The following is a 22,489-nucleotide window of genomic DNA, read 5'->3' as shown; positions in this document are numbered from 1 at the left end:
AATGAAAAACCAACTATTGTGTGTTATAGACCTTACATGGTAGTGTTATTCTTCACTTTCAAAAAAGTAGGTCATTGACCTACTTTTTGAGTTAATGGCCATTGAATATTTTTTGAAAATTTAAGGAAAAGCCATAAAGACATTACACTAAGATTGAGATTTTTTTAATTGTGAAAATAATACAAATTGCTTAACTCTTTAACAAATGAAATACAGTTTATGAATGGTAGTGACATTAAATAGATACAAAGCATAACGTTTTCATTCACAATTTTTATAGATATTCTAATCAAAATTTCCTCTTTCAGTTTTCAAATTACTACCCATTTTTGATTCAATATAACAAAAATCTGAATGATGATAATGCTTAAACATTTATAGCATTAAACTAAGTATATTGACCTTTCTCTGCTGGCATAAAATTTATATGAGGTCAATGATCAGAATTTTAAGATATGTTGTCTTTTATCATTTTTAGGCATTTTTCTATATTTTTGTAGTGTGTTCCATACGATTATCGAAAAAGCAAGATAAAACCAACAAAAAAATCTGCAAAATTATGTTGACTAACAAATAAAATCTTAACTTTAAATATTACAGAACTACCAAAAATATTTCAGTGGAGAACAAAATCTAAAAAATTTAGTCCGAATTTCTTCTGTTTTGCTAAGTCAAACTTTGTCAGAACCTAATTCCATAATTTAGTAAAAATATTGACTGTTATGTCAATAATAATTCATTTCATAAAAACATTTTGTATTGAAAACAAATTTTACTCATTTAATTGAACTTTTTAACAATCCGGATTTGAGAACCCTGAGTAAACAACGTCCTTAATGACGATTGAAAATTGCAGAGTTCTTTTTGGAAAAATACAAAATTGGATAATTCTTTTCATAAAATGATGACTACCCCTTAATGAAAATATGATGTACATTAAAACTATAACATGCAAAACTTCAGATGAATATTTTAGTTATTGTTGCCATTTGAATACCAAACTAAATATTCACTTATTGTTGTTATTTCTAACAAGGTCTTAAAGCTATACACGGTATAATTTGCGTCAATTTTGAATGGCAGTGAAAACCTATGTGTTTGTTGAATTGTAAAAGTTACCTTTATTCTGTAAATGACAGTGGTGAATACCATCTAGTTACAGAGAAATAGAATTTCAAGTGTTTATTTTCCTGCCAAAAGTGGTGCCTTTTCATGAAAATTGAGGAAGGAAGAGCGACACTGACATCTTTGCACATGTTTGCGGGAAATCAGGTGCCGTTATTGTTTGCTAGAATACATAAATTAAACGTCTTATTTTTGTATATGCTTAACAGTTAATGATTTGAAAAAATATTCATGTTTTATGAGTGTAAAACGTTTGTCATTTACGATATGATTACTTTTGCATGTTTAAATAGGATAACACTCACAGAAACTAACACACAAACCAGCCCTAAGGGGAAAACAAATACATTTTTGTACCAGGGATGTATATAAATATACTCACAGTGACATACTTGTATTTTTGTTTTATTTGTTCCTACTCTTATATAGGACCAATTTATGCTTTACTGAACAACATTACACCCTTTCCATCAAGAAACTAGCACAATAATCAAGATGTTGACCCTCCACTAAGCTTTGTATGATAGTCTAAAATAAGCTGTCGATATCACGTGATATAATGATATTCAAAAGTGGGCATTACTTTCCTGGCAGGAATATAAATAATTGTATTGTTTAAAATTTGATATTTTTGTCTTAAAATCGAGTTAATGTAATTAAAAGTGTAAAGGTAATTTTAAGAAGTAATCCAACAAATGCATTTTCTATGACATTTCAAATAGACACAAATCATATAGTGTGTATAGCTTTTAAAAAGTGTTATTGAGAGAACCTTCTTCTTAAATAAATATTAAGCTGTCAAATAATTAATATTGGACATGACTAAAAGGAAATATGCTGTTATAGACAAGCAAATCCCTTAAAGAAAGCTATAACAACTAATTTAAAATAATATAGTAATATTGTTTATTGATCACAAAAATTATACTAGAATTAAAACAATATGAGCAGTATTTTTAAGAATTTTTTTTTGCTGCAAAAACTTGCTAGTATAAGTCTGCCTGTAACTTAACTTTCATGATTAATAAGATTTGTAAAAATCATTAATTTCGTCAAAAATCATTAATTTCGTCAGGAGAAAGATTTCACTTATAAGGAAAATATAACCGATCAATTTTTGTACAGGACGACAATAATTCAATTTTGTTCCAATTAAGACTTCTTAATGGCTTTTTCCACACAAAAACAAGCTAACAGAAATTTAAAAACCATGATATTTTTTGTCATTTTTTCTTTTTTAAAATTTTCAACATGAAAATTGCAGCTCATATTGCTTTAAGCATTCATTGATTCAATAGATTACGATAAAATGAGTAACAAATAATCAGATGTAGAAATTTATATTGCATGCATTTTTAGACTCCTTATTATTGGGGATTTTAAACACTTATTTGTAGGTAGAATAGTTCCCTACCCTTAATGGCCTCCCAGTAGTCATTGCGATCTCTTCTCGCCGAGGAGAATTTATAGAACTCGTGCTGAGTCTTCCAGATATATACAAAGTGGTCTTCTGAGCCACAAATCAGATACTTTGACTTTGGGCTTCACAAGAAACGAAGGGTAATAAAATCAGAATCATGGCCAAAAAAATGTAAAATATAGAAAATCTTCTCAATCTACATAGAAAACCATGCATAACTTTCACACAAAAACAACCAAATTGATTTTGGATCAATTTAAAAAATCATCATAAAATCTGAAAAATTAATTTGATATTTTCTCCTTACCTAAAACTGGCTTTGATCTGGCTGCTGTAATTAGTGCAACCTTTGTATTTACAGGTCAAGGTCAAATCTCTAAGGTCATACAATCTTATTCTAGAGTCGTAAGATGTCACCAAAATCTGTAATGGAAAAGGTTCACAACAGTTGGTCTATCATCACTTAATTTTTTCTGACCTATAGAATTTATAGCACCTTTCTCTCTCTCACATCCCCATCTATCTCTCCATCTCCATCTCTCTCTCTTTCTCTCTCTCTCTCTTCCCACTCAAACGACCCCTCGCTCTAACATCCGTGCCAACGAGAGATTTTAATATTAGTTGTAGAGCTTGTTTATCAATCATTGTAAAATGATAAAGTTCACTTTTCTCTCTCTCTTTCTCTCTCTCTCTCTCTCTCTCTCTCTCTCTCTCTCTCTCTCTCTCTCTCTCTCTCTCTCCTATCCTATCTTCCCCAGGTAGTGGTTCCGCACCAGTGCTTTTGCTGCCTGTGGCATTTTTTCCTCTTGTTGATCGAACGTGAATTTGTGTGTAATACTTTAATTGCTAAAAATAGATAGATTTTCCCATCCACATTAACCTCCTCTTCAATACCAGTTTCATCTCCATGTATCACAAAATTATAATTTTTACACCCACAATAGTTTCAACTAAGAAAAGCACTAAAATGACATACATACATGCTGATAACTGTGTATATAAATATAAAAGTATACGAATGATATTTCTTGTAGCCTCCTTGTTTTCACCAAGTACCTAACATTGTGCATTTAATCGTGAAAACATACATTGCTAATCACAAGCAAATTTAATGTAATTTCATGCAGTTCACAACTATTAGAAAAACTTAAATCAATATTTTAACATCTGCAAGGGATGCTTCTCATAACTCTAAGTGGAATCAATTCCTCACGGATATTTAGGACTCTACAATACTATTTTAAAGGTTATTAACGCTGGAGGTTAAGTACCCATGTTCTATGGTCAAACAATACGCTTAACCAGTGTAAATTTTCCCCAACAGGTTAATAACCAATATTGCATATGTTAATGTAAATGTCATTTATGATATATTACATGTATGTAATGTTATTACATTTATGATATATTACATGTATGTAATGTCATTACATTTATAATATATAACATGTATGTAATGGTATTACATTTATAATATTTAACATGTATGTAATGTTATTACGTTTATAATATATAACATGTATGTAATGTTATTACATTTATAATATATTATTACAAGCCAAACCTTGATCTGCTGCTGTTTTTTGTTTGTCAACATTTTTCTTCATTTTCTTCTCCAAGAATTCTTTACCTTGACGAGGGGCCTCTTTTTTTCTGGAGTCTGATTCTCGTCTCATGCAACAAATAAAGAGTGTCTGGTTTGGAGCAAATACAGCAGCTGTAACTGTAGCATTGTGAACTGAAACAGAAAAGCAAAACTTTATAAGATAATATGAAGCAACTTACGTAAAAAAAAATATACGTACTTTTGACCAAAAAACAGTTGAATATTCATAGATTCACTTGAAGGTAAGGATAAAAAATGCATATATTTAGTTGTGTTATGTACAAATTGGAATTTAAACACTTTATTACAGTTTAGTAGAATAGTACCCAGTACTCATTGCGATCCCTTCTCGCCGAGGAGAATTGATAGAACTCATTTTGAGTCTACCAGGTGTATACAAAATGACCTTCTGTGCCACAGATCAGATACTTTGACTTTGGCTTCACAATGAATAACAAAAAAAAACCTGAGTCGTGATTAACTATGCAATTCAAATGACATATAAAATAGAAATTCCTCTCAATCTAGAAAAACATGCATGATTTTCATTTTTAAGAATAAAGAACAAAAATCGTTTATGGTCAATTTGAAACTTATCATTACATCATAAATTCTAAAAATAGATTTGATTTTTTTCTCCATACATGTACTTAAAATGACGCAATAATTATATAAATTAAATTATTCCTGATCTATTAAATCAATAGCAGGTATCTCTCTCTGTCTCTCCCTTTCTCTCTCTCTCTCTCTCTCTCTCTCTCTCTCTCTCTCTCTCTCTCTCTCTCTCTCTCTCCCCAAGAAGTGGTTCCACACCAGGGATTTTGTTGCCGTTCGCATTTTTCCCCTTGTTGACCAAAGATGAATTTTTGTGTAATACTTAATTTGCTAAAAATGGAAAATCATGTTAAAAGAAAGAATATGCTTATACTGTATCTAATATTATCCGTTTTTGTATTAGGTAACATGTACTACATGCGATCATAAGGAATAAACAGGAAAAGTTTCAAGCTTAAGGAGGTAGAACTACTCCTATTTAAACTGTAGGAGCTACATTGATATCAACTTGACCCTTTAGACTGATGTGTGACAAGCTATAGCTCTTAGCATTTGTTTGAAATCTAACTTTGAGTTTTTTTATAAATAAATTTTCTGACATTAAAATTTATTACAAATCTCCAAAATAAAGTAATTAATTGATAAATTAATTAATGTCACATATATTTTTCATTGATCATGCATTTATGCATTTGTAAGACATTTGATGTTATAGAAATATCCTTGTTTGATGAAAATAGATGTACCTCTGTTGTATAGAAGATACATTTCCCATCGTACGTTCCCGCTACAGCAAACTTGCCATTGTGACAGAATTTGGCCTTAGAAATGAGACTGGAAACCTCGTTCCACATGGTGACTTTCTTTTCCGGAATGTTCCTGAGTCGAAGTTTACCGTCCAAAGAACTACTCAGAAAGTACTGATCATCCTGAAAAAAGGGAAATGTTGCACATAGGCTAGCACATTTTTTAACAAACAATTTATAACAAGTATAACTTTGCATATTATTAGTAAACATATCTACATGTTAAAAATGTGTTGGATACACTTCATCAAGATTGAGGGGGGGGGGGGGGAGAATATAAAAATAGATATATTCTATCTATATTTATAGTTACCTTTGAATGAAATACTATGGCAGTCACGAAATAAATGTGTTGGAATATACAAAGACACTCTCTCCTGGATATGTGCCATATTCACACGGTTTTATCCATCAATGAGAACAATTTGAATCTACAAATGTTTCAAAACATTAAGCTAATTATGCTTGCTGGGTTTCTCTGGTCTCTGATTTATATTAATATTTGTTTTAAAATTTAGATTTTGTTCATTCTTTTTTATTGCAGCATGCGACGTATAGTATTCTTTTTTTTAGATAATGCGTTCATAACAGGTTTTGTTTATAAAGGCATTTATAAACTTTAATCCAGTATTTTACTTTGATTTTTATATTTTGTACTTGCTGTTTTTAATAGAGAGAGACTTTACAAGGCTATTAATCAGCCGAAGATCATAATTAGGAACCGGAGTGAGTTATCTTATCTTAGCACCGCGAGGGGTTGCCACAAGATAACGCGGTCCAACATAAACAGCTGATATGGCATCTCTACACGTTATCATGTATATCAGCATCATCATTATAGTAGATTTTAGACGAGGTACATGTATTTAGAAGACAAAACAAAGGAAATGGCGAAAAATTATGGATCGATGACAATTCCTCAGCTCAAATTAGAATTAGATAAGTTTGGAGCAAAGAAATCGGGACGGAAAAGAGAACTTGTTGAGAGGTAAATATTCACGTTCATACCTCCTCTTGATCTTGCGTGTTTGCTGTGATATTATGCATATTCTATTCATAAAAACCTAGATGAGATGAGTGGTAATGTAAATATTCTTTTTAAATTAAGTGTGCTTGTATGATCGGTCAGAAAACAAACAAGCAGCACAAAAAACGATGTTTTAGTTTCACTCGAATTTCCTCGCCGATAAACTAGTTTTGACGTTTGCTATCTTTCATTCAAGTTATACTGAGATAATGGGGATTTTATTTAACATATTTAAGAGGTATTTTCTTGGCTGTTTAGAATTAAAATTTGTCATATCTCAAATTTGCATTTATATACTTAGTGTTTCAAACATTATAATTTACAGACTTGAGGCATATGCGCGTAATGCACATTGCTCTAGAGCAGAACCAGCTGGTCAGGATTACACCATGGATTTACCTGATCCTGATTCCTATCAAGACATAAATAGCGATAAAAGTTTTCCTGGATCCCCATTGAATGAAATGACAACTTACTTGTCCCAATTCAACAAGAACATTGAATCCAAGGCGAAAAACTTGTATAATGACGGATTTATTAGATACCTCAGGACAACTGAGTACAATTCGCTCTGGTATGTTAGAGGTGCCATAAGAGCAGAAATGTCCAAATCTATTGTGTACATTATAGATATTGAAATCGGTCAAGATGGAAGTGTATTAAAATGCCAATGTGAGTGTGCAGCTGGCATGGGACCATTTGCACATTGTAAACATGTGTCAACAGCGTTATATGCTTGTGCATGTTTTAAGCAGCACGGCAGTATAAAGACAGAACAAACGTGCACCCAAAGATAACAGACATTCCACAGAGTGAAACCACATAAAGGTTCTCCGATGAAAGTCGTGAATTTAGATATGCTAGGATGTGATGAAGTCTGTAATTTACCAGAGGGGTTCGACCCAAGGCCAGAGGAATTCCGAAACCATCCAGGATACAAGTCTTGGTTTCAAAATGTATGCTTGTCATTTAAGGGCATAAGTAAAACCCCAATTTATCAAACATTTCCTCCAGCCAATATGACAGGATTTGATATTGACCATGATTATTTGCAGTATCAAGGAAGTTTTGAATGTCTCCAACAAGTGAATGTTACGAAGATTTCGGAAGAAGAAGCCAGGATTCTGAACATTAAAACAGCCGATCAAGCTTTAAGTAATTTGTGGCATGAGGAAAGGTGCAAGCGCATCCATTCATCAGTCTTTGGGAGAATATGCAAGATGACAGAAAGAACGAACCCAGAAAAGTTGGCAGAAAGTCTAGTCACTAAGGCTCTACGGCTTCGTACATCACCAATCCTGCATTGACAGAAATTTGAAAAAGTGGCAGTAAAAAAAATTGAAGAGATTACTGGACAAACAGTACATCCCACCGGTATATGTGTGAGCCTAGCACACCCTTACTTGGCGTCATCTCCTGATGGGATCATAGACGAGGACACCGTTGTTGAAGTTAAGTGTCCGTATGTTGCTAGAAATAGCATGATTACGAGACAGACAGTTCCATACATCCGTCAAAATGGTACAACGTTTTCACTGGACACCAATCATGATTACTATTACCAAATTCAAGGACAGTTATTCTGCGCAGAAAAACAAAAATGTGTGTTCATTGTGTATACTTTTCTTGATATTTTGTTTTTCACAGTTGACAGAAATGACAAATTCATATCAGAGATGTTAAAGAAACTGGATTCCTTTTATGAGAAATGTTTTAAACCTGCACTTTTGGAGAAACGTTTTTTCAAGTCATATCAGGATTGTCATTGTCAAAAAAAAATTTGTTCTAACTTTGATTTCACTTTCATTTATTACTAGTATACAGGTATTTTACATTAAGGTAAAACAACAACATGATTGCAAAAGATAAATTTATCTAGGCATAAGAGGGAACAATGCAAGTTTTAAAATTGCACAGCATAAAACATACAAAGGTTATATGTGAAGACAATTTAGTTTCTGAACTATTCATAGGTTCAACTAAAATCTTGAAAGTTTTGCAAGTCCAATGATGCGCTCAATGTGAACTCTTTTACTGGATATCTTTCGATCTTGAATAACAGTTGAACAAAACATTCTGTTTTTCTTTTTAAAAAATGTGGGCATGTTTATCTGAATACTTCTATGTACAAACATATCCTGAACATTAAAACCTTTATCGGCCATAATTGAGTCTCCAGGATCACACAAATTTAACAAACTACTTCGCTCTACAATTTGTCTATCACTTGTTGACCCACCATAAGCTGGAGATACATATGACACAAGGCCACCAGGGGTTGCACCAACTAATATTTTGACCGTGTTCTTATTTTTATAAGTCGAAAAAGTGGCTTGCTGAGTTTTTGGAAGTTTTGGTTTTTTGATCGGACATTCAGTACCATCAGCTATAACTCTAGTATTAGGAAATTTCAATTTAAAATCTGATGGACAGAAATAATTAACAAGGGATTTGGGTGGCCATATGTCTACTTCTCTCCACTGCTTTGACATAAAAAGAATCCATGTATAGAATACATTTGATACCGTTTTTTCTGAGACATTAAATAATCTGGACAAGTCAAAATTAGTTCTATGTCTACGCAGTTTGATAAGAACAAGGAAAAATTGATCTGGAACGCTGATATTTGTAACCTTGTGATAGATGTAGTTCAAACAATATGCGGCTGGACCTAGGGTTCTTAAAACCATATAAAATTTAACATATGTTTCAAGCCCTGTATAAAAGTGAATGCCAGCATCGTCTTTCTCAAAATTATCAATACACATTGGTGGAAATGTAGGAGTCTGGGTTTCAACATTTAAATAAAATTTCTGTTCTTCGCTTGAATCCTCGTCAGTGTCATTCTTGGTTGGAATGCTTTCAATGACAATTTCATCTGCAACATCAATATCGTCTTGAAAATACATTGTGCCTTGACTTTGATTCTCGGTGGTATTAATCTCGATTAACTTTCTCTTCACCCCCCTTGTCCTAGCTCGGCTAGCCCTAGCAATATCTGCGGGACTTGCAGGATCTATTCACTGGAAAATGCTTGGGATTGCTGTTTTTTTCAGGCGTCTGCTTAATGGTGTGGTTCCTAAAAAAGTTTAAAATTTCTCTAAGTTAAAATACCTTTAGTAACCATTCAAATAAAATCTGTAAGTCAAACAGAAACTATCTAATTACTCTGTCTCATACTTAGATCTTACAAATCTTTTGATCTGTTATCATGCTTATGGAAAGTAGTTTGTTATGTAATACTGGCAGCTACTGTTGTAAAAAATATTAGTGGGTGTTCCTGCCAGATGTTTATATAAGACAACTAACAAGTGTCCAGCAGAGGGTATTAGGCAATAGCGGGGTACTTAGAGTTTGTTTACAAGCAGATGTACAATCATGCTGTGTTAATGATATGCAACACAAGTTTTCTTGGAGATCAATCGCATGTTTATTTCCTTTGAATGTATCAAAGAAAAACAAGGCGAAAGTGTCAAATTAGAAGTTTCAAATCAAATTATCTATCATATTCATCTTAGCAAATAAAAAAAAAACTCAAAATTTGGATTTAAATACATGTAGTTATATCGTCTAAGGAACTTTGACCATTTCGATCTTTTACAGTAAATATAATCAATGACTATAACTACGTTACGTAAACGTGGCATTTTACTGTAGCGATTTTCCATTACAATAAAAAGAAAAAAGGAATTTAATGGTTGTTTATCCTTATCTTACACTTCGTAATTAAAAAAGCTAAACATTTACCGTAAACCGTCTCCGAGAGGTAGTCACTGTTTAGGAAATGTGATCTGCACACTACAGCATGTGACGAGGGTTCCCAACTCTGAAAACGGGATTCCCCACGTCTGATTGCATGAATCCAAGCTTTTTTCCTCAGTCGATCCGATGGAAAAACGTGGCCACCTCTATTACTACACCCAGGTACACAGCAACAAGTTTCCGGCATGTTTCACGTGTGAACTGACAGCGATTTGTTTACGTGTGATACAATAAAGCCGATGAGATAATGCGCGAGCTAGTTCCGAAGGGGACCGTATTATCGTGTGGCGCCCTCTAAGGGAATGATAACAGGAGACGGTATCTAATTCAGGTCCTAAGGTATGAATATGATTGAATTCCCATAAGCTTGACTTAAAATTGAAACCACACTTAACGTGCAATACATTAATCTTAATATATGTAAGATCCCATCACTGTGACACAATAAATCATGTTTGTGTTCAATGTTAAATGAGAGAGAGAGAGAGAGAGAGGAGAGAGAGAGAGAATGAACTAAACAAAGAAAATTAGACAGAAAATAATAGTGAAAGAAAGAAAATGTGAGAGTGAAAAAAAAATTCACTGTCTTTTTCGTCCTTTCTATCAGTGGGAAATTAAAGACGGCTTAAGCAAAGAAAGTCATTTACTGGGCCGCTACATCAAGCTGCTGGTGGGCCTTCAGGAGAAGGACAATGTCCGGAAAAGGACCTAGGGCACTTTGTACTTTCTGCCCCTCCAACTCTTGAAAACAGGAAATTCAACATATGTTTGCAGTACGTAAGTACATGATCCGTACTTAAAATCTCGAAAATCCTCCTCTTCACAAACATCAATTATATTGAAACATTGGTAACCCCCATATGAGTTATTAAACGCTATTGATTTGAAAGTTTATTTAGGTTCAAGGGTCAATATATTTTATAGAGAAGGTGAATAAGTCTGCAATTTAGGAATAAGTACAATATTCCATCTGCATGAATAACTTTTTATTTTGTAGTTCACTCCAAAGAGTTGACAGAACAAGAGGTGGATACTCTGAAAGAGAATCTGCCCACAACTCACAAACGCATAGAACATCTCACTCAGGTAAGAAACGTTTAGAACATCTCACCTAGATAAAAAATGAATAGAACATCTCACTGAGGTAAGAAATGTATTGAACATCTCACAGAGACAAGAAACTGATATAAGATCTCACGAAGGTAAGAAATGTACTGAAGATCTCACTGAGGTAAGACACTTATAGAACATCTCACTAAAGTAAGAAATGAATAATCATCTCACTGTGGTAAGAAACTTATAGAATATCGTACTGAGGTAGAAAACAGAGAACATTTTACTGAGGTAAGAAAATAATAGAAAATCTCACTGTGGTAAGAAATGAATATTACATTTCATTAAGGTCTGAAATAAGAAACTTGTAGAATGTCTCACTGAGGTAAGAAATATTTTATACATCTCATTGAGGTAAGAACTGTTCAGAGTATCTCACTGAGGTAAGACGTTTTGGTAGCAAAGAAATTTTTTAACTGAGGTTACAATTGTAAAAAACATTTCATAGAGGTGAAAACTTTTTCAGTGAGAGAACATCATATTCTATTCGGAACTACTCCTTATTGTGGTTTAATACAACCTCGCCGTTGTTTCAAAACCAAGAGTAACAGTTATAGGAGTATAACCTGGGTTGCGGCAGTTTACGCATTATAATCCAGGAAGAAGATTATAGAAAAGTGTAGATTGCTCCAATGCAGTTCATACGATCATAACTTGGGTAGATTTTGAGTTCATTCCAGAGATTGTCATAGCTGCAACTTTGTGCAGTTACATTAATTAAAAGTTAATATTTTCAAAGAACGAAGTCATTTTCATAGGTAATGGTCATAACATTTTCAGCGCATATTTGTCGATTATTCTTCTTTTAATGATTGTAGTAGGTTTATATTTATATCTTTATAAGCTTATGTTAAAATGAGATCAATAGACGAACATGCGTTCATGGTTGAACGGAGAAAAAACTGTTTCCTCTTACGCTCGCCTTATTTGTTGTAAACGGTATACTTTGACCTGTTGAGTATTATAATTTACCACGTGATTGCTAACCCCAAGTTTATCCAACATGACGTATTAAATAGCACGCATTATGTTAGGCGATATTACTGTAGATTTCTATTAAAATGCGAGGAACTAATATTAGCATAAAATCGAGCTATGTTCATCTTTCGGATTTTTAAATCTCGATTTTATTTTTTGGGTATGTAAAATAAATGAAGCTATGATATAAATGCTGTGTTGGCGATTTTTTTTTGGGTGGGGGGGGGGGGGGTGGGGGCAGTTTGATGCAATACAGTGAATCGTGAAACTAAGTACTCGCTCAAAATAAGGAATCTACAGTATTTGTTTGAAGGACTTGATCCCGGCTCTCAATATAATCGAATTATCAGTTCTGTGTATAATGATTAATCTATTTGTTAATTATTTTCGAACACGTAAACTTTCGACATCAGCTACTGTTTTGCATTCAATAATGGATAAGTATACCACCTTATAATATTTAATATATATTAGAGTAAAAGAGATGGAGAGAGAGAGATGGCGAGAGAGAGAGTGTGTGTATAAAACTGCTATTCTAATCACAATATTAGTTCCACCATTCATGCATATACGAGGGTTATTCGGAAATTATTGAGACAACAAAAAAATATCTCTTTTTAAGTGGCGAGTTTTAATGAAAATATGCATGAACATTGAAGATACATAACCGAATAATTTAGCAAAGTTATATTACAAAAAAATTGATAGTTTGTTTATGACAATACATAAACATGTCGGTGGTCAGGCTACCCGGCGCAGCCACAAAATAGGAGTTTAAAAAACATCATCATTTTAAGTTGTTAGACCTACAATTTTTGATAAAAGAAATCAAATTATGTATGTTCGTTTTTTGCTATATATTGTGACTAACTTTAGTACAAGTTTTACAAGTGTTTGATTTGAAACACGAAGAGAGTACCTAAATATTTACCAAGCGATTGAAATCTGACTGAGACGATTTATTACTTTTGATGTCAAGGCGGCGCAGCGAGTATACATAAAATTGGTATGAATTAACCGCGGAAAAGGGCCTTTTTTGGTCAGCAAATTGCTTAAATAAAAATTATACGATGGAAAAGGGTCGAAAGCTTTAGTTAATCAGGTTTTTTAATTACTGATTCTTTGAGTAGAATTAAAACAAAGGGACTAAATATCTTGTACTTTTTCCGACAAACTGATTTTACCAGCAAGATATATACAGAATGAATGTAGGAGAAGTTTCACAGTAAGTGACTTTTGGGAAGAAATAACTCGATTTTTTTCAATTAAATCAAGAATGGAAAATATATTTTAATGTTATCATTTTAAAATAAAGGGAAAAGATGAAAAATGATGAATAGTTCATATTTTTCGTTCGTTTGTAATGTGTTCATAATATAGGACCAAGGAGAAAATTTAAAATGACGTTGCAATCAGTTTGTGGTTGCGCTGGTCAATGGATGTAGGCAGGTTTGTGAGTGTACCCGGAATGAACAAATGAAGTCATTAACTTCAATTTTTCCGTTAATAAAAGACATCCTGGTTTATATTCTGGTGAACTTCAATGATTTGACTTTTTTCACAAGGGAGTACGACTAAATGTCTCAATTATTTCTGAATTACCCTCGTATATGAATCTTCTCTTCAATCAAGGACAGACAAGTCTAAATTCTAGATATTTGCAGAGCAATAAAAAAAACAACAAATTCATTTATTGCAACACAGATTAAAACAATTATGACAATAAATTTCTATAGGAAATTGGCCAAACTCTATAAAAAAATAAGTAAAATTGAGCGAATAAACGTAAGAATATGATTGAAAAGGGACCCAAAGTACGGCGTTAAGTGCAGTCATCCTTTACGTAGAACTGGACAGGTAAAGAAAATTCCAGTGTTTTATCCCACCACTAAATGGGCACGATGATAAATTAAGCTGAAGATTTCCAAGTATATCTCTATGAATGCTTACAAAGCGTTGGTTATTTTATTTCTAAGACCTAACATAAGTATTTAATAATGTCCTTTCGTTAGTTACATACAAGATACAGAGTGATATGGCCTTGACATTGCAGTTCCTGAGTCTGAAGGTCGTAGATGAGCGCGACAGCAGCTTGTATCAGTGCTGACTACGAAACTCAAACTCGGCCCCGAGGAAAAGACAACTCTTGATGCAGGTGCTCAGGGTAAAATTTACTTTGACAATCTTAAATATATTTACTTGGGATTTTCTTTGAAAACCATTATTTGTTGCAAGAAGTTTCAGTGCAAATATTTTTCTTTTTCACATTTGTTTACTTATATACTATAGTAATGCCGGTGTCGAATAATATTTTGATACTGCAAAACCAGGTTCAGAATATTCTGCAATATTCTGAACCCAGGTTCAATTTTTCGAAGCGTTTAAAGTATTATATTTAATTATAATCGCCACACAACAAAGTTGCAAGGAGTATAATGTTTTTAACTGGCCATCATTCATTCAGTCAGTCAGTCTTTCAGTCCTGTTTTTTAAGCGCAACTCCTCTTAAACTCCTGCTTGGAATTTTGTGAAACGTTGTAAATGTTTAAGACAAAATGTTTAGATAAGCATATTACCAGGAAAATGCGATGCCCTTATTTGTCGGGGAATTTCGTCCCTTTTGAATTTATACTTCGGAACTTACTTTTATTATGAATATAGTAATGAACAGATTGTTCCTCTTAAAACTGCTGCTTGGAATTATGTGAAACTTTGTAGGCACGAAGGACACAGCCTACAATGTGTAGATGTGCATATTAATAGGAAGTTTTGATATATATTTTTTCTGGAAATGTTGACCCTTTTAAAGTTAGAATGTTTTAAGTTTTAAATGACAAGCAAAAAGCGAAAGATGTGCATATTTGCTGAACGTTTTTTGCAAGTTATGCACTTTCAAATTATTTTATGAATTTAATGCATACTTTGCCATTCATTATGGGTATCACTGTCAAGTAATGGGGGAGCACGGGGTAGGTTAGCTTGCTCACTTTTTTAGCTCACCGATACGAAGTCGGGAGGGGGGGGCCTATGCTATACCCCCAGTGTCGGCGTCCGGACCTGGTTAAAGTTTTCTTTGCAAGTACTCTATCTAAGTTATAACTTGTCCTATCTTCACCAAACTTGCATGGATGATGCATCTGTACCCACGTATGGGCTTCAATGACTTGGGTGATGAATCTTGGCCATGGTTTTCAGATGTTGGACTATGAATGAATCTCAGAGGTAGCTTCAGATGCAGGGCTTGATCTCCATTATCAAGTATGCTGAAAAAGATATCAAATGGAGGAGGTGAATGCTTTAAGAGCTGGTTAAAGCTTTTGGAGCAGGTACCCTCTGATGATTATATCTTAGCTATTACTGGCCCAAACTTCACCAAACTTGCATGGATGATGCATCTAATATGATACTGATGCACCTGACTGGCTTGAATGCTAAATATGAGCTAAAGGTTTTGGATACTGGATAAGGTGTAGTCATTTTTTAACAGTTCATATGTTTTAAAGACAATAGTACTATTATAAACTTGCATACTTGATTTAACTATAATATAAATGAATCGCAGAGATAGCTTCAGATGCAGAGACTAGTCCCCATTATTAAGGATCCTTAAAAAAATTTCTACCTCATTGAAACCTTCTTGATAGATATGTTTGTTGTTAGATGATATAACATGGTTCCTATGATATAGAATAGTATGATAAATACACTATTATTTTACATGACACAATATTGTATCATATATTATACTGTAAAATGTTATATGAAACGTTATGATGTTGTATCAATTTTTTGTACATTATGGTATTGTATCATGATATTGTTATGTATAAGATTATATCTTATGATATAATATTGTATGATATTATTTTATCACACGATATTGTTTCATATGTAATGGTAATGCATTGCAATGCATTACATGTTTACAAAGTAATGCTAGTAATGTGTAATGCCTCAAAATTAGCATTACAGGTAATGCTAATGTAATGCATTACTTTCCAAAATCTAGTGTAATGCTGGCATTTCATGGCATTACTTTGCATTACTATGCATATTTATGCATGTTCACTTTAAAAAATGTGATGAATAAATGAATAGTTGAAATTGAATTTGATTAAATCTATTTTTAAAGAAGAAAGAAATAATTCTAATTGAGAAAAAAAAATTAATTGAACATGTTTGATCAAAAAAGGTTTTTTAAAAATTCATTTTTGAATTGTTTATATTACTGAAGATAACAGCACAATTTCATAACATTTTTAAGAGTGTTATTATTAATAGCTTTTAATCATTTAAACAATTTACTCCAATTAGTTTGCACTTCAATAAGAAATGTGTCAACAACACACTATGCCCCCAGGATAATCTAAATATCAAAACAATCTATTGTTATAAGAAGTGCTAAACACCCCAATCCCCTTACAATAGAATAGGAGACAGACATGCACCTTTAAAAGCAAAATGAATGCACTGTCCATCGATGATGAAAATCAATATCACTTCCAATATTATATAAACCTATTTGAAAATAATCTTACTTATTTTCTCTCTGTCTCTCTCTGTCTGTCTGTCTGTCGGTCTCTCTCTCTCTCTCTCTCTCGTATATTAATTACACTGTACATTAGTTTGGACTAATAGATTTATGTATTTAGAACCATTTGAACAAGAGCTTGGACTTTGGGTAGTTGTGTCAATCGGCAATGTGACGTAGGCCTGTCTATTTCATTGCTGGCCACTCAGTCTTCGCTCTTTGAAATCAACAAGATTTGTCTGGCTTTTTAGCAAGAACTACGTAATCGGTGTATATTTCGCTTGAAACCAGCGTTATTTTAACGTTGTTTTGACGCAAGGAATAGATAGTTACATCCTACCGAAAGTCCAAGGTCTTGTTAAAATGGTTCTAATCTATTATTGCACTTAATATATCCTAAGATAAAGATCGTCAAACAGTATTTTCCAGTCCAAGCTTTGACTTCTCCTGCAAAACATTTATTTAGTATAGCCCGGAAGATCGATGCATTTAAAAGATGAACCCTTTGAAACTTCGATCATAAAATGCAACAGCAATCTTCTGTCTGAAAGTGTCCTCCGTAAAAAGAAATACGATTAAAATATATTAAGAAATATAACTGGGAAAAATCATCTGTTTATAAATTAATAAAATTAAGTGTCCAAAGTTATAAAGATTTGTGTAATCTGGGGATATATCTATATTTAGCTTTTAAAAACTGCAATATTATTTCATAAATTGTTTTTTGTTACGCATGTTATCCTGTGTCTCTATTTCATATCTGGTATTGTATCATGCCAAATGTCTATAAATATCATTTTACTTATTTAATATGTTGTTCATATTGCCACAATATGATTATATATTGGGCAAAAAAAGAGTGACTCTTGTTTATTCATTTAATTTGAACCTGATACTGAGCATGAAGCTGTAGATATGTTAAAGAGTGTTGTATATTTGAAACATTTGCAAAAACTATTTATTAGCTTTAATTAAAAAAAAAAGTAATGGTAATGGTAATGCATTACTTTACTCATGTAATGGTAATGTAATGCATTATGTCAAGAAAATCAGGTAATAGTAATGGTAATTTATTGCCCAAATTCATGAAGAAATGGTAATGTAATGCATTACTTTACAATGTAATTCGCCCCTAGCCTGATATATATATATATATATATATATATATATATATATATATATATATATATATATATATATATATATATATATATATATATATATATACATATTCCAAAATGAGTAAAGTTAATCCACACAAGTAATTAATAATAAAAAATAACAGAAAGCCGATTCAAAACTTTTGAATCGGCTTTCTGTTATTTTATATATATATATATATATATATATATATATATATATATATATATATATATATATATATATATATATATATATATATGATATTGCATCACACGATACAATATTGTGTCATATGATATTGTTTATATAATATATTACTATATCACAAAATATTGTATCATATGATATGATGCATATTATATAAAATTATATTGTTTCATAAGATACCATTTTATTTAAATAATGAAGACGATAAGTTTTCTATTCATCGACGTATCAAAGAAAAAATTGACCGGAAAACTTCATAAAGTTTTCCGGTCAATTTTTTCTTTGGTACGTCGATCAATAGAAAAAATATTATCTTCATTTCTTTTCATTTAATAAAACGTTTTCAAATCAGAAAAAAAGTGTCATTGATCAAAAATGTTAATAATGTAAATGAAGCGGCGCGTATGAATACAAAACAACAACAGCAACATTATTCAAAATGGATGCGCCTTCACTGGAAGCAGAGCTATTGAGCTGAATTTAATGGATTAAACACAACTAGTGAGTTAAAATCTGAACCGGCTGAATTGAAAACGAAAGGAAAATACATGCGATAGCTTGTGGTATTATTCACTGTGCAGAAAATTTCGTTATAAAACTAGTTTTCATTTGAGATCGCTGGAATATGCAACTGGACATAACCATCCAAGGAAAGGCGATCATGGACGAAAATAGCTGATATGTCGACAAAGAATAGTATGTATAAGCGACTTTTGTAAACGTTGTGGTAACTAGATAGCCAGTGATGTACTTAAATGGTATATCTGCCGCTTGGAATGCGCCAAAGGAGTTGATGCATTATACTCATAGCTTTTCTTTACAATGCTTATTCTGATGACCGATCATGTACGTGTTTAAATTTAAAAATTATCGTTACCAAATTTGAACAGCAGTGTTACCGTGAAAGTTTATAAGCCTTTATGTTCGTTTTAATATTCCTGGAAAAGGAACAGCCAGCCTCGCTGTAAATGTTGATTGATCTCAAGCAGACGAAATCGTGAGAAGACGCCTAATTTTCTATTTCGTGAATCAAATAATGTGTTTTATATAATTTTAAAGGTTAAACTTTCAAGTTTTATTTATTTACAAGGTTGCATTTTGTTTGCTGACAATAAAACAGACACAACTTTACATTTTGTTGACAGTGTTTATCTTGGAAATTCCCGTTCTATAAATAGTGTTAGATCAGAACAGTTTAGAAAAGTAGATCCGGCAAAAATTTTATTGATGCAAGTATCAAAGAAATTTTTGACCAATCAGAAGCGCCGATATCTTATCAAACGAATAAATATTAAATGATATCATTTATCAGAAAACCATACTATATAATACAATCTAATATCATATGTTACAATAATGTGATATGATATTGTATCATATTATACTATATTGTATCATATATTAATTATATTATTATGATTTCGTATTATGTGACCAAATACAATAATGTATAACACTATACAATGTCAAATCATGTGTTACAATACCATATTGCATCATTATTTACTACAGTTTTATATTGCTGGTATATGCTGTAGATTGTAAGTATCATAGGATGCAACATTATACAATTATTGCTGTTTTTAAGGTCAGTTTGATGATTTTGCTACCAAGAAGTACAATATTCACCGAGCTGGAGACGAAGTGAATATTGTACTTCGAAGATTTTAGTTTGAAACCATCGCCGAACAAACTGAGAAATGCAATATTTCATTAAACGATCTATTTTTAGTCTAGAGAAAATCAAATGTTACATTGACCTCCTAGGTCACGTGCAGGTGAATTTAACGTTCAGAGAGCTAGGAATTAATCAACCATATCATAATGTATTTTATATTATTGTATTGATAAACGTTATATATTATAAAACGTATGAACTGAACATATGATTATCACACAATTTTATAATATATGATATACGATATTTTGTCAAAACAGTATCCATGAATATCAAAGATCATTAACAATGATTTTTATATAATATGATAAAGGTGGTCTCATTAGGTGATGCCTAATAAAGATGATGCCTCATCTCGGTGAGCTTTGTAATCTGTAATAACCTATGTTTCTTCTTTTCAAAAAAGCCATAATTTACAAAAGTTTTATAGCAAATATCTTTCTTTTCTGAAAAACAAAAATCTCTTTTTTCTTTTAATTAAGAAGAAGACAACTTTGCCAATAAACCATAACAACAGCAGCAGCAAGGAGGGGGTTGTAGAGTGATTGGGGTCTTATCTCCACTGGTCAGGACTGGTGTGCGAGACAAGGAGGGGGTGGGGGTATTATCTCCACCGCTGGGCAGAACTGGTGTGGAAGACAAGGAGGGGGTTGGGTGTTATCTCCACCGCTGGTCAGGACTGGTGTGAGAGACAAAGGGGGTGGGGGTGGGGTGGGGTGGGGAACTTATCTCAACCGCTGGTCAGGATTGGTGTGAGAGACAAAAGGGGGGGTCTTCTCTCCACGGCTGGTCAGGATTGGTGTGAGAGACAAGGAGGAGGGTGGGGTCTTATCTCCACCGCTGGTCAGGATTGGTGTGAGAGACAAAGAGGGGGTGGGGTCTTATCTCCACCGCTGGTCAGGACTAGTTTGAGGGAGAGAAGATTCTAGCTAGAATGGTGACCCAGTATTTCTAATGCGATCATCCGAGATATCAAGAAACTAGAATGAATATTTGGTGAAATTGCTTTTTATGAAATGATTCTTATGCACTGTCATATTTTGTGGATCCCTTTGATAACGCGATTATCAGATTTATCTGAAAAAAGATTTTAAAAGACATTTCATCATTATAGATGTTTTTAAAAAAACCCTTAAATCTGAAGGATTTAAACTAGATATGCCAATTAGTACTCGACTATCGCTCGGGGACACCAAGGGGAGTCTGGGGTCTAGCTTATAACTAGGTTGTGTTTACAATGCAATAATAGCCGGGAATTAAAGTTAACATTTAATTTAAGAAGACACAACATTTATTAATTTAATCTCGTTCCTATTTGAATAAAGTTCCCATTTCATGCACAGTTCGAAAATATATTTTCTTTATATTTCAGAAATATTTCTTTTTTAAAATCCAAAATATGTTATCATTATTTCATCTATCTTGCAAAGACTTTTTGTCAAAGCTGTTGAGCTGAACTCACTTTTTAATATGTACACTGCATTCCTTTCCGACTTTACAATATGCAGTAAAAAAGACATAAAACACATGTACACGCCCATCTTGTTTATCTACGTGCAGACATTCTCTTCTAACTTTGTGGGGTGTGTTGACAGATCCTGTAATAATGTACGAGACCATTCATTTGATGTCGTTTGTCAATATTTAAAAACTCATCAAAAAGTTTGATGGGTTTTTTAATTGTTTTTATAATTGAAATCTATAATGTTTATTTTTCTGTTTTAATTAATACTGGGGCAGTAAAATCTAATAAAGATAGTCACACTATTCATCTTTAAAGTTTGATGTTGAATTTTGCATTAATTCTTCTGAACTTTTGAAAAATCCACAGTTTTTTTAGATGAATACATATACATTTAAAATCAAATTTATAAGGCTAAAATTGAAAACTATAAAAATCAGCAACTTACAACTAAAAAAGTATGTACATTTAATGATTCTATTTATCGCAAGAAAAGGCATTTTCATGAGTTATGTAATATCTATTAACATTTACAATATGACAGTGAACTGATATGATTCATTTTCTTGTTTTTCAGAGTACAATATTGTGAAGTCATAATAAAGTCACAGTGTGCATTCTTTTTCTTTACTGCTGAAGTAACTTAACTTAGAAAAGCAAGAATGATTGAAAGGTAACAAAGACAAAGGGAAAGACATACATCTGCTTAGTTTTCCATAACAATTGACGTTAAAAAAGTATTTTAAAAAACGCTATTAAATCAAAGCAGGGAGGTATATACTAACGGAATATGCAACTCTCGCAAGTCTCGCCGAAATCATGCGATACCTGATTTCGTTGGTCATTTTTAATCTGACATATCTATGATGTTACATGATACCGGTATATTGTTTTTAAACCTTTTATAAAACTATCTTGAAATTATTCTAGAATTGTTATTTGTACTTTATAACCCTGATCTGATCATGAATATGACGGAGATTTTGCCCCATTTCCGAGAAAACGTAAAAATCGATGTTTATTTCTTTTATATCTAAATCAGTTACTGTGAAATCATTTAATTCGTGGGGGCATCT

Source organism: Crassostrea angulata, chromosome 4 (assembly GCF_025612915.1).
Source record: "Crassostrea angulata isolate pt1a10 chromosome 4, ASM2561291v2, whole genome shotgun sequence".
In the NCBI taxonomy this organism is placed as follows: domain Eukaryota; kingdom Metazoa; phylum Mollusca; class Bivalvia; order Ostreida; family Ostreidae; genus Magallana; species Magallana angulata.
Note: the sequence above shows the minus strand (reverse complement) of the source record.